Raw genomic sequence first — 13587 nt, 5'->3', positions numbered from 1 at the left:
TTTGGCACTAAATTTGCAGCAGAGTTCAACTTCGCATTGTGTACCTCTAGAAAAATAAAAAGACTTTCAGGGAAACACAGTTCTGTATGTTAAATCTCCTCATATTCCAGTATGATCACTACCTTAACAAGAGGAATAGTTTTTCCAGACAGTGTAGTGCTGCTTCTGAATGTCCAAATTTAAAAAATTTAATTGCTGAAATATACCTGGTAGAGTTTATGAGGAAGCCAATGTTTTTCAACTAAACATAGGTAAGAAATTTATACTTATCTCTCTCAGGTTTTGCCATAGAGAAGCCTAGATTTCTGCTAATAAGAATGTGGTCAATATAAGTTTTTCAATCCCTCTACTACTGTCCAGATATTTACATAGATACTGAATAACCTAGTTTCATTGTCACTTTAAATATATTGTGTTGGTAACTAGCAGTTGGGGAAATTATTTAATGTTATGCCATTTATAAGTAATAAAAATATAATCTATATAATGGAATACACCTCTCCAAATAGATATAAAAATATAAAATACATTAGGGAGTAGTTTTCTCCAACACACATATGAAAAAAATCTACCCATATTTCACATGTATTATTAAGCACGCCTGTGTATGTGACTGTGATCATGCCTTTCCCTTTTATTTTTATTATAACACATACTTGATAGCTAGAAGCCAAATACCACTTGCATATCCTAATTCCCTGATTTCTCTTGAAATAGAAGAGTTTTTTTAACCTACTTAAACTCTATTTTCCTTTAAAAACTGCTTATTATAAAGAATATATTTGCTTTTAATCCTGCAATGGTTTTAATTTATTAGAAAATAAACTTTGATTTACTGGAATTTATTGGGAACTCATTTCAAATTTTCTTAAATGAAGAAGAAAATTCCTTGACACAAATAACTGATAATCCCAGGGGCATCTTAATCCAGGCCATGTTGAAGGCAGAGGCTCAGTGTGTCTTCTGGTCAGGTCCCTCTCGAGGCTTCTGCTCTCCCTTTTCCAGGTGGCTCCATGTGATGGGAAGATGGCTTTTACAGCTGTAAAGCTATATTTTCTCAGGTTTAATTTTAACAGGCAAGAAAATGTGTCTCTGAAAAGTCTAAGCATCATTACACTAAATTGTCTCTGATATGGTTACTTGCCCATACTAGTGTGTGTGCCCAGAAAACTTAAATATTTTGATTAGCTAAAGATGAATCACTTACCCAACCTAGAGGTAGAGGGGGTATCAGCCCTACCCACAAGATGGGGCCTGAAATTTGGGGATGGAGTTGAACCTAGAGGGAAACCAATGCATGTTAAGTAGAAGCCAGGTGAATAGAGGTTAGGGGCCCATAAACAACAACCATCCACGAGGCTTTAGAAGACAAAATGAGTGTTGAATCTCCAAAAGTATTTAATTTTCTAAGTTTTGCTTTGATAAAATAGAGATTTATGTGTAGATTTTATATCTTCTGATCTCAGGTGACCATGTCATTATTCTAAAAAAAAAAAAATTAGGACCGTCTTACTTGTCTTTATCATATTGGATTTATCACTATTTGGCCTACCACATTGTCATATGTATATGTGACAACGTCTTGTGTATATGTAGCTCTGCATGTCTGTGTGTATAAAGAGGGGAAAATGTAACATGTGTTTCTATAGTATGCATATGGCAAACAAAAGGAGTGGGCATATTCTTATGTCAGGAGTGACAGTGTCACCCTGTCCATTTTCTACTTGAGATTTATTTTCGGGTTGTATACCAATAAAAATAACTCTGTATTTCTATGGTGAGGCAAACACTGATTGTACTTTAGGCTTTTGGAATAAAAAGAGATAAAGATTCAGAGCAAAACATTGCCATTCTTAGGTAAATAAGTAATCAACAAATATTTTGCAGAGGATGGTAACAGAAAACGTCCAAACTAACCATTTGACACAGGCTTGATAATTAAAGAAACTAAACTGTGTCATTAGCATACACCAAGAATAACCTGAATTCATGGAGGAAGTCCCTAAAACAATATACAAAGGTACTTTAATTTCAGTGCTGATACATTTGGACAGAGAACAACAGGATCTAAGGATAAAGCAACTTGAAAAGATCATAACATAACAATTCCTTTAGCTGCACCAACTAAGTAAGTATAACTGCCAGATTCTTCCAGGGGGGTAGTTAGGAGGTTAATTTAGGAGATCCCGTGACCCTCTCTTTGTGCTTGCCCTACCACTTCCACAGCACATGAACTCTGGCTGAGCAAGTCTCCTCCCTAGACTCACCAGCATTCTTTGAAATTCTATCACCAGCCCAGGGACTTGGGAGACAGTAGACATAGACTGCAGAGTCTCAGAACCTCAGCTTTTTTCCAAGTATCTCTCCCCAAAGCCATGAGACACTTAAAATGATCTCAGAAAAAAAAAGAAAAAAGAAAAGAAAAGGAAAGGAAAGGAAAGAAAAGAAAATTAGTGGTTTTCAAGGAACTTAATTTCCCCTAAAAAACAAACTTCACCAGTAGCAAATGAGCTCTTGCCCTTCTTCACTTGGTGTGGAATGCTCTTATATCACTCTTCCAGGTAACTATTTCCTTCCATCTTTCTGATCTCAATCTGAATCATCATTTCCCAGGAAGAAGCAATGACGTGAATCTACTAATATGCAGCATTTAACAGAGTCACCATTGTAGATCTCTATGCTGATGATTTGATTTGACTGTAGTTTTCAGGAGGACAGCTGTAATAGTGTGTGTCTTGCCACCCTTATATCCCCTATCTACACTGTGTCTGTCTGAAATATACAATAGATTGACTATATCAACATTTTTCCAGACTCCTTCTAGTTCCCCCTTTTGTAATGCTAAACATTTGTGTTTTCCTGAGTCTCTTGTAGCTAGAGTTTCAGATTAAGATTTAGATGCTGGAAAAGAGATGCTCTCAAGTGAGGCTTGGATTTGGAGCTGATTTCAGTGGGAAGAGAGTCAACAAGAAGTTACAGAGCTAGCAGGCCCAATGCTATGGGTGACTTCCTTACTCCCAGCTTGTAGCTAAGGTGGAGTGATCATGGAGGTATGGATGAAACAGGGACATCCGAGCCCCATGTCCTCCTGATAACTTCCCGGGGGAACCCATTCTCTAGTTAGGCTCATTCCATGGTGGTCTACCAGGAGTCTTTCTTGTACGTCTAAAGCAGAGTCTGCTCCCCCGATCCTTTGAAATCATCTGATTCCTTGCATTGTATACTTTTGTTATTTATCTATTTTCTGATCCCTACACCCGAACTCCGAGTGATACAGAATTCAGTAAATGTTTGTGGATTAAATCAACAGACTAATGAAGGTAGGTGCTACCTGGCTTTAAATGAAATTTCTTATACCTACACTAGATAGGATGAGATAATTTGAACCTTTTATAAAATCATGGCTTAATGTTATCTTTTTATTCTTTGTAAATTATATGTTACAAACATGTGAAATAAGTAGTGAGATGGATTACAACATTTGAAAGCTCGTGTTCCCTACATCACAGGAAAAAACCTGAAAATCCTTTTAACTCATTTTGAAAAATAATTCTTCATTTATACTTCTTATACAGCTATTAAAACTAAAAGCAGACAGAAATTGATGTTTTTTTTCTTAAAATGGATTACCTGCTAATAAGCAAAAAGTAGATAAGACAAATCTAATAAGAAGAAAGAATAAGAGGGACATTTCTTATACAGTACAGGTTAGGCTAATAAGCAGTGACTCATTCAAATATAGACTAGAAAACATTAAAACTCAGATAATTATCTGGAGAGAAGGACACATTTGGGTTTTAAAAATTTGTAGATCTGAATTTTTTTTCTTTTTTCCTGTATTGTACATAGAGCCAAAGGACATAGTACTAATTATAAGATGCTCGTTAATACAGGTAAAAAATACTCCAGCTACACCCCAGCCCCCAATCATGCCAAATACACAGTTTCTTTGGGAGAAACTGAATTAATTCTATCTGGCTTAAAGTAGGATAATTAATTTCAACTGGCTAAAGGTAAAATTATTCTTGTAATACAGACTCAGCCAGCTAATTATTTCTCCATACGTTACTGCTCCCCTAAACCTGCCTCACCCTGGCATGGCAGACCTCTCACATTTCACTGTTTGTCCTCCACACTGTCAAGAACATGCCACTAAAACAGCCACCAACATGCCTCCAGTGCAAAGAGAACCAGATTTTCAAGCACTGGTGTAGCAGATTGGAAAATAAATTTCATTTGTGATATTTATTTAAATTCACTCTAAAGTACATAAAACATCCTTGAAAATAAATAATTAAAAATTACCATTAACAGATGATATTTACACCAATCATCATCCTCCCTAAAGTTACACACACATACACACACACACACGCACACACACAAACTTCAGTAATGCCAAATCAGAACCAACCTGAACTCGTTACAGTTATCACAAAGGGTATTATAAAATATTTTGAGAACGTTGATGTTAACTGGTGGTTTTCCAAGTCTTAGAGCACAAAGAAGTCACCTAGCTATTTGTTTTAAAATATATACATTTCTAGTTCCCAAGTCACATGCCTACTAATTCAGAATTTTTATTTTCAGACAGCACCCTATCTGGGACAGAGAGCATCAGGATGCGATGTTAAGAAACACCTACGCTAGGAGATCAGAACACCTAATCTCTTTTTAAATTCCTTCTCTTCACCATGTAAATTCTACCAAATGTACATGAAGTAACACGCTTTCAGAGTAATAGAAAATAGAATGTGAAATATGAGTGTTATATGTAATTATTATTTTTGATTGATTTCCTATACATTTTGCACTAAAACAGAACCACACTCACAAAAGAAAAAAAAAAACTATGTAATAGAAAATTAAATAGAAATTGGTTAAAAAGCAAAGAGATGATTCTTGTTAGTTACTGATGTATTGATGCATCCTCTCCTCGATTTTCCTAGAATTTAGAGAGAATTAGAAAGGCTGCCAAATGCTGTGGAGATTTAAATACTATTAAATTAAGCATAATAAATTGATAGGGAAACAGAAAGTGATGGCCAGTAGCAGAGAAATATGAAATGAAAAATCTCTCAATTATGTCAACAGCCATATTAAATTTAACGTGTGAATTAAAAAGAAATAGATTCAGCAAGTAGAAAGAGTACACTAAGCTGTACCAGGAGCCAACAGCTGTTTTAGTGAAAATAAACTGAAATTCCAAAGAAATATTACATTGTCCTCATGAACCTGAATGAGTGTCTTTATTTAAATCAGTAGCTAAATTTTGGAAAACATAATAGGATCATGAATTTGGGTAATGGAAGAGTCTCAGGTATTTATTCCAAACTCTTCTTTTAAAAATTAAAAAACTAAAGCACAAAGAGTATTACTTCACCAGAATCACTCAAATTTTGACCATGGACCCAGGATAAGAGTTTTATTCTTTCATTCTTTAACCTCTGGTCCTATTTTCCTGTTATATGTGAGTTGAATCACACATTTAGCGGTTACCACTTTCATTGAATAATAATGTGGCATGCTCTCTGGAGCCTCTTTTATAAAGGCACTAATTCCATTCATGAGGGCTCTGCCCTCAGACCTAATCACTTCCCAAGGTCCCCACCTCCAAATACCATCACATTAGAGATTAGGTTTTAACCTTTGAATTTTGGAGAAACACAAATATTCAGCAGATCTCAATATTCCCAGAAGTCATCTACAGATCCAAAGGAGTCCATATCAAACTCCTTATGGCATTTTTTGCAGAAATGGAAAAGCTCATCCTCATATTGATAAGGAATTTCAATTGGCCCTGAATATCCAAAATGATATTGAAAAAGAAGAACAAAGTTGGAGGACTCCCATTTTCTGATTTTGAAACTTACTACAAAGGTAGGTGAATTATCTGGCATAATAGTAGACATGTAGACCAACGGAATAGAACTGAGAATCCAGAAAATAAACGCATACATCTATTAACAACTGATTTTCAACAAAGATGCCAAGACCATTCAATAGGGAAAAAAGTAGTCTCTTCAACAAGTGGTGCTGGGGCAACTGGAAATCCATATGTAAAATAATGAAGTTGGACCCCTATCTTACAACCAACTACAAAATTTAACTCAAATTGGATCAATGATCTAAACGTTAACAGGTAAAATTATAAAAGTCTTGGGAGTAAATCATCATAACCTTGGATTTAGCAAATGGATTCTTAGAAATGACACTTTAAAAGCATGAACAACAAGAGAAAAAATATAAATTGGAATTCATTAAAATTAAAAGCTGCATGCAAAAAAATAACAAAACAAAACTGCATGCATCAGAAGACATTATCAAGCAAGTGAAAAGAAAACCTAAAGAGTGGTATAAAATGTTTGCAAATCATATATATCTGAGAAGGGTTTAGTATTCAGAATATACAAAGAACTCTCACAACTCAACAAAAAGGCAAACAACCCTATTTAAAAACAGGCTAAGGGCTTGAACAGACATTTCTCTGAAGAAGATACACAAGTAGCCAAGAAGAACATAGAAAAGATTTTCAACACTGTTAGTCACAGGGGAAATGCAAATCAAAACCACAACATGATATACCACTTCACACCCACTAGGGTGGGTATAATTTTAAAAAGACAGAAACAAAACCAAAAAAGAACAAGTGCTGCTGAGGATCTGGAGTAATAGGAATTCTCATGCATTGTGTCGTAAAAAAAAAAAAAAAAAAAAAAAATTTTGTTGGTCTTTCCAAAAGTTGTATATAGAATTACTATATGACCCAGAAATTCTACTCCTAGTTATATACTGAAAAAAATTGAAAACTGGTATCCACATAAATACATGTACATGCATGTTCATAATACCTCTGTTCAAAAGAACCAAAAGATGGAAACAACCCAAGTGTCCATTAGCCCATGAATGGATGAACAAATTGTGGTATATCCATACAATCAAATACTATACAGCCAACAAAGGAATAAAGTACTGATGCTTACTGCAAAGGGCATGAACCTCGAAAACCTTATGTTATGTTAAAGAAGCCAGACACAAAAGGTTACATGTCTGATTCCATTCATATGCAATAGCCAGAATAGGTAAATCCATGGAGATGGAAAGCAGATTTGTGGTTGCTGAGTACTTGGGAGAGTTACTGTATAATGCTTAGAGGATTTCCTTTGGGGATGATGAAAATGTTTTGGAATCAGTTAGAGGTGATTGTACACTGTCAATATATTAAATGCCACTAAGTTATTCACTTTAAAATGGTTAATTTCATGTAATGTGATTTCACTTTAAGATAAAGAAAAATAAAGAAAAAAAATAGTGAATGTTTCAGACCTATTAAAATTATCTGAGTTTCCATTAATCTTATAGTTTTATTTTTAATTTGAATTTTAGCTTTAATTTTAAAGAAATATTATAACCATAGTGTTTTGTCATTTTAAATAAGAAGCTAAATATTTTTTTTATCACTGCTTTAAATCAAGCTAATATAAATCAACTGATAGCAGCTATGGGAACTGCCAGTCATTTTATAATAAAATAGTGGATTATTAGTAGTATGCTAGTCATATCAAATACAAAATGAGATATAATTTCATACCTGAATATCACAACTTATAAAATTTCATGGAGTTCTAATTCTGTAAAATATAAGTGACCTGAAGTATCAAAATTTACATCTTCATTTTAACTGGTTATGGGACAAAATGTAATTTATTTGATACACAAGAAGGAGGTTTTAAAAGATGATAAAAGCTTCCATTAACCCTACAGACTTTGTTGTCCTCTAACATTTGCCCTGTAATAGAATAAAAGGGAGACTACAAGAATTAAAGATAAATCAAAATACACAATAAAATTTAAATAATGAAAATCAAAGTTTAAACACATACATTTATTTATTAATCTGCCACACATTTATGAGAATATGCCAACCTCTGTGGACTGAGATTTAATATTCATAATTTTAATTTAACGAGACATGACAACATTTGGTGTTTTAGTAAGAGAAAGTGAAACTCCACCCAGCAATAATTTATTCCTAGAAATAATGCTTCACACGTACAAAATCTTATGTGTGTACGTTTGCTCCAGTAGAGAATGACAAAACAGGAAGAAAACTAATACTCCTATTTTAGAATTAATCTTGTAGAAATCAATTCATTGTGTGTGTGTGTGCATGTATGTGTATGTGCCTGCACGTGTGTGTGTATTTGAGAAGAGGTGAAAGCAATCATATTATATTAAAGTAAATGCCACCTTATTTTGCAGTATATTGATTTATTTCAGTTCATTGGGGCACTTTCAGTAGATACCTTCCTTATGACATTAGTAAATGGTACTTAAGCATTTTTCTCTCTGCTAACTTCAGAAATTATTGGGCAAAAGGACATTGCTCTGCCCAAACCACACAATCCCATTCACCTTTGTTAAAATGTATACGAAATCACGGGTTTCTAAATTTCATGAAATAATTTATTTTGAAGAATGTCTTGTGTGTAGTCTAGTGTTTTGATATACACGTCATTCCTCAAAATAAATTATTTTCATTTTTTATAAACAAATTATAACAAACTTCACATACAAAAGGGTTAAAATTTTCCATATATCTAAAAGTCTCTACAGTAATAAAAGTTTATATTAAAAACTATATTAAAAGTTGAAATTTCTAATGTATCTCAGAGAACAAAGCTGGCTAAGAACAGCTAAAGGAAGACAAAATGATAATATCTAATAATATCAAATTATAATGTTCTATATTTAAATTATTACTACTTCACAACAGTAAAAGAATAGATAAAATTATTGTTTATTCTTAAATTGTTCAATAATTCTATGAGTAGAAGCAGGCTTTGGAAGAACAATAATGAATGGGGAAAAATTAACAGATCCATAGGTGTGACTGCTACACCACTGAATGGAAACAAAATACTTCTGAAGACAAAGTTGCCAAGCAAAATAAATATAATGCCATTCCTTGTTGTAGGAATGGACACTGTCAGTAAATTCATTAGGAATTGACTTTGAATGCCTTTCCACTTTCAGATTAATTCATCATTTTCCTGAGACACATCAATTACCACTCTGTCACATTAACTTTCTGAGAATGACCCATTATGTGACCTGAATGAAGGGAATCAGTTGCCAGAATGATTTAAGAAAACAAGCTTCCAAAGCTCTTCATGAGAGGCATGTCGACTAGTCCATGGGGCTTTGCTCAGTCGAATACTGACCACTTTTTCCAATAACATTTCACTCGAAAAAGTATTGTTTGCAATGGGAAATACATATACCGCACATCAACAGAATTAAGGCTTCACAAGCACAAGAATCTGTGCCATATATTGAAGAAAGCAAATCAGCCTTTATAGGATAGGTATCATGATTTTTTAAAAAATCATTGGGAATTGCAGTTCTACTTTTCTCCATTACAGCAAAAGGATGACATATTTTGATAAATATTAGGTTATATGTGTCTGTTTCCTCTTTGGTTGTTTTGTTTTATCACTTTATGGCGGTCACAAACCCCACTTTTCATTTCCTTTTCTCTCATTCATCTTTTCTTATCCTCTGTCCTGAAGTTCAAAGAAGTGAACAAAGGGAGAAACGGGACAAGTAAGAGCTCAGAAAGGGATTAGAAATAGCAAAGTATATACAGCTGTTTATTTTTATTTTTTTCTTTTCACCAAGCCCTGGAGAAGATGGTCCTTTCTAACACAGTCCTCCAGGTAGGGTTTTCTCACTCTAAAGGGACCAGCAACTTTCAGTGTCTTTAAGGTATTTTACACACAACTCTGTAATTTCTAGATAACCCACAGCAATGCATATTATTCTCATCCATAGAGCTGTAGATTAATTTTGCCTGGTGGCAGTGCAATTTATGTCCTTACCCCTCACGGAAAAAATCAGTTTTGCATCTATTAACCAAATTCATTTCAGCATTCCTGGTTGTCCCTTGTCTGATACTTAGATACTTCTCTCAACTGGCTATAACATCTTACTGGTTTCTTCAAGAATGAATAGATTAAATAAAACCTTTCACATGTGTTCATTTTATGCCTATATGAGATTTATGAATTTAGCATTTTTTAAATGATTATATTTAATGATTATTAATTGAATAATATGTTAATCTGATTATGATATTTGGAGATGCTATTTTACTAATTTAAAATATTTTATTTTATTATTCTTCATAACATGGAAACTCAAAAAGTAGGAGCTAAAAAAAGTATTAGTAATTTCTTTCCACATTACAGTATGACATGAACTCCCTACTTTAGATATCACCATAATTTTTAATACACTTCAAATTTTTAGTGACATTGATCTTGTGAAAGAAAATGAAGAACATTTTTTAACAAATATTTCAGGTAACTGAATTCAAATTTGCTGACTGCCTGGAATATGTTTTTAAAAATATGAAATATTAATGATCCCAATGTATGTGTTTCTGTATATTCATAAGCGGATTTTTTTTTAATGTTGTGTGGAGATACACAGACTAATGATCAGGCATCACCAGCACACTTACCTATTGGCCGTGGAGTCAGAGTTTCAAATGTAGCTCCACGGTTCTCCTCTTAAACCACACACTTTGATTCCTTTATGTTTTCCAAAGCTATTCTCAAGCATCTTTGCCATCATTTAAAATGCAGCTTCATTCTGATAAGAGTATCCTCAATACTGCTGCAGAAGGTCCATTATCAGATATCAGTTGCTCTGTCGATTATACTAAAGCCATGGAACAGTGCAACTATTACCCAAAGCAATGACAAACCAAAAGATCCACATGCTGAAGCTGTTCTAGAAAAGTCTGTGGCAGTGGTTTATGCTTTAAAAATAATTTGCTACTACTAGAGTAATAATTTTCCAATCTAGCCATTAAAAATTCAGGTATACTGCTTTTTATTAATTGTAAAAAATTGATACCCACATAGCCTTAAACATAAGCTATAAAAGCAACTACCAGATGGAGATTTATGTGATGAAATCACTCGTGTGAGGAAGAATCTTTGTCTTTAAATTAATAGTACAATTTAAAATTGAAAGCCATTTTCTTTAAAAATGCATTCCTTATAATACTAAAGCCAAAAACACTATGTAAAAGTCCTCCCCTCCCAAATAAGTAGGATTTATAAAAATTTCATTGAATAATGAGATTGTTAAAATTCAAGAAATTAACAAAATTTATTGATATGGAGATTTCTATGAGCAGTAAGTAGAATTGTATCTGCCACAAATATTTGTTAAATGTGGTTAGATGTAAATATAATGTGGTAAGATATCTTACATCTCTTTTAGAGGCCGATGATGAGTGATGTTTACAGTTGTGTCTCTTACATGCCAGCACCTATTTGCCCATCTCACTCATATATAGTACTTTTATGCATTTAGATATCTGGTAATTCAATAGGGTACTTATATACATACATATACATGTTTCTCCTTTATGGTACTTATGCACATAATTTTATACATATAGATTAGTTTTCATTGAAATGTTAAAACCACAATTTAGCTTTGTGTTATAATGACATCTATACTATTCCCTGGCCTTTGGCATGTTCCATATGCAGCTTTGATTCATTTGACATTTGGGGACATCTGAATCTTGATATTTTGACCTATGGGGATCTCTGTGGCACCAAGGATTTTGACCAACAGCTGCTCCACGACAAGTAATTATTTTGGTTTAAGTGGTGAGTCTGAATTCTTAATGAAGATTGTAAAATATTGCTAACACCTCCTCCCAGCCATCAAAATGATATACACTTAGGGAGTAGTCTACTGATTGATGAGCACACCCACTGAGTTGTTCAGACCTTCCAGAATCTTCCCAGTTTCCAAGGTCTGTTCAGTTCTAGGCCAAAGAACTACATTGGTCCCAAAGAGCCCAGGTCTAAAGTTAGGGTGGCCTGTTAACAGGACAAGCAATTGGCATATATACTAGGTCCAAACAGACCCCAATCAGCCCTCATATTTCCTAAATGACACACTTTATGCTATAACAGTTTGATATAACTAGAAAGACATCAAAGTGGAATAGAGTGAATTACTTCTTTATCTGAGTTCTCATTCCACTTTACTCTTAGCAATCATCACAATGTAATACTGATAACAATTTATGTGTATATTGTTACACATAGATATATTGTGTATATCTCCCCAGACAGACTCTAAGCCCATGCTAGGCAGGATAAAGATTCATTCATCTTGGGACTTCCCTGGTGGCGCAGTGGCTAAGAATCTGCCTGCCAAAGCAGGGGACACAGGTTCAAACCCTAGTCCGGGAAGATCCCACATGCTGCGGCACAACTAACCACAACTACTGAGCCTGCACTCTAGAGCCCACGAGCCACAACTACTGAGCCTGCGGGCCACAACTACTGAAGCCCATGCGCCTAGAGCCCACGCTCTGCAACAAGAGAAGCCACCGCAGCGCACCTCAATGAAGAGTAGCCCCCAATCGCCACAACTAGAGAAAGCCTGCGCACAGCAATGAAGACCCAACGCAGCCAAAAATAAATGAAAAAAAAATTCATTCATCTTCACATCACCAGCATCTAGAGCAGTGACTGACACAGAGTATAATATAAATAAATGCTTGTTCTGTTCAAGTGAACCAAAGGGAGACAGATATTTTGATGACCAAAACTTGTTCCATAATCGAAACAATTGTGCTTTCACAATGGCAATCTGCAAAAATTTCTCTACAGATTTATCAGTTGTGTACATGTCAGAACCATACACCATTACGGATGGTTTATGAATCCATATAATAGAAAATTATGATCACTGACCATAACAGTTAACTTTAGTTATTTGCATTGCCAAGTCATGAAACACTAATCCAATTTAATCTTGCATTTGCAATAAATCCCTAAAATCACAAAGAATAAGTAATATAGAATTCAATTTTTCTGCCCATTTAGCTATTAGAGCTCATATGAGTATGAACTACTTACATAACTCAAAAATATGAACTTTTCAAACTCACTTTTAACTCACTGTTAAAGGAACTGAGTGAAAAAAATACAATTGTGCATTAAGGTACTATAGATACTTTCATGGAAGAAATAGAAACAAGCTGTATATGTTTTGTAGCATATTGACCCTAAAACACATAAATTACAACTGCCACTAAGAGAATATTTTAAAAATCTAAAAACCATTTATCAGAAAAATCCCATCCATAGCAATAAATGTGTCTGTTGGCTTTAGGACAAAACAATTCCAAAACAACCTAAATTTCCCAAAGTCAAAATTTGAATTTAATTCTGGTTTTAACATTTATGTCATCGCCTATAAAGGCTATTTGTAACACGATGTGTTTAATTGATTCAAAAATAATTTTTCTGAGACTAACTAAAAAGAAACCAAATAGGAGTGAACCAGCTACATTTAAATGTTTATGCAGATACTTACCATAGCTATTGACAAATGCTTATTACATAGTTGCCCAAACTAATGGAGAAATATACTCATTGAAAATAAGATCAGTTGCGTGGAAAACTGAGACAAAGCTATAACAGGAAACCAAACACGCAAAGGTTCATCCCTTACTTCATGTTTTTCTTCCTTTTGGAAAAGCTT

The 13587-nt window shown here is 34.0% G+C and overlaps 1 protein-coding gene across 1 annotated transcript in view; it reads right to left on the bottom strand.

The window, feature by feature from the left end:
- The window catches only part of CCDC102B (coiled-coil domain containing 102B), a 216224-nt gene that overhangs the window by 102418 nt on the left and 100219 nt on the right, over nt 1-13587 (bottom strand). The window lies entirely within an intron of this gene.

The sequence above is a fragment of the Globicephala melas genome, chromosome 13 (assembly GCF_963455315.2).
Source record: "Globicephala melas chromosome 13, mGloMel1.2, whole genome shotgun sequence".
Classification (NCBI taxonomy): Eukaryota; Metazoa; Chordata; class Mammalia; order Artiodactyla; family Delphinidae; genus Globicephala; species Globicephala melas.
The sequence above is the reverse complement of the archived record's forward strand: the minus strand, read 5'-3'. Positions and strand labels throughout refer to the sequence as shown.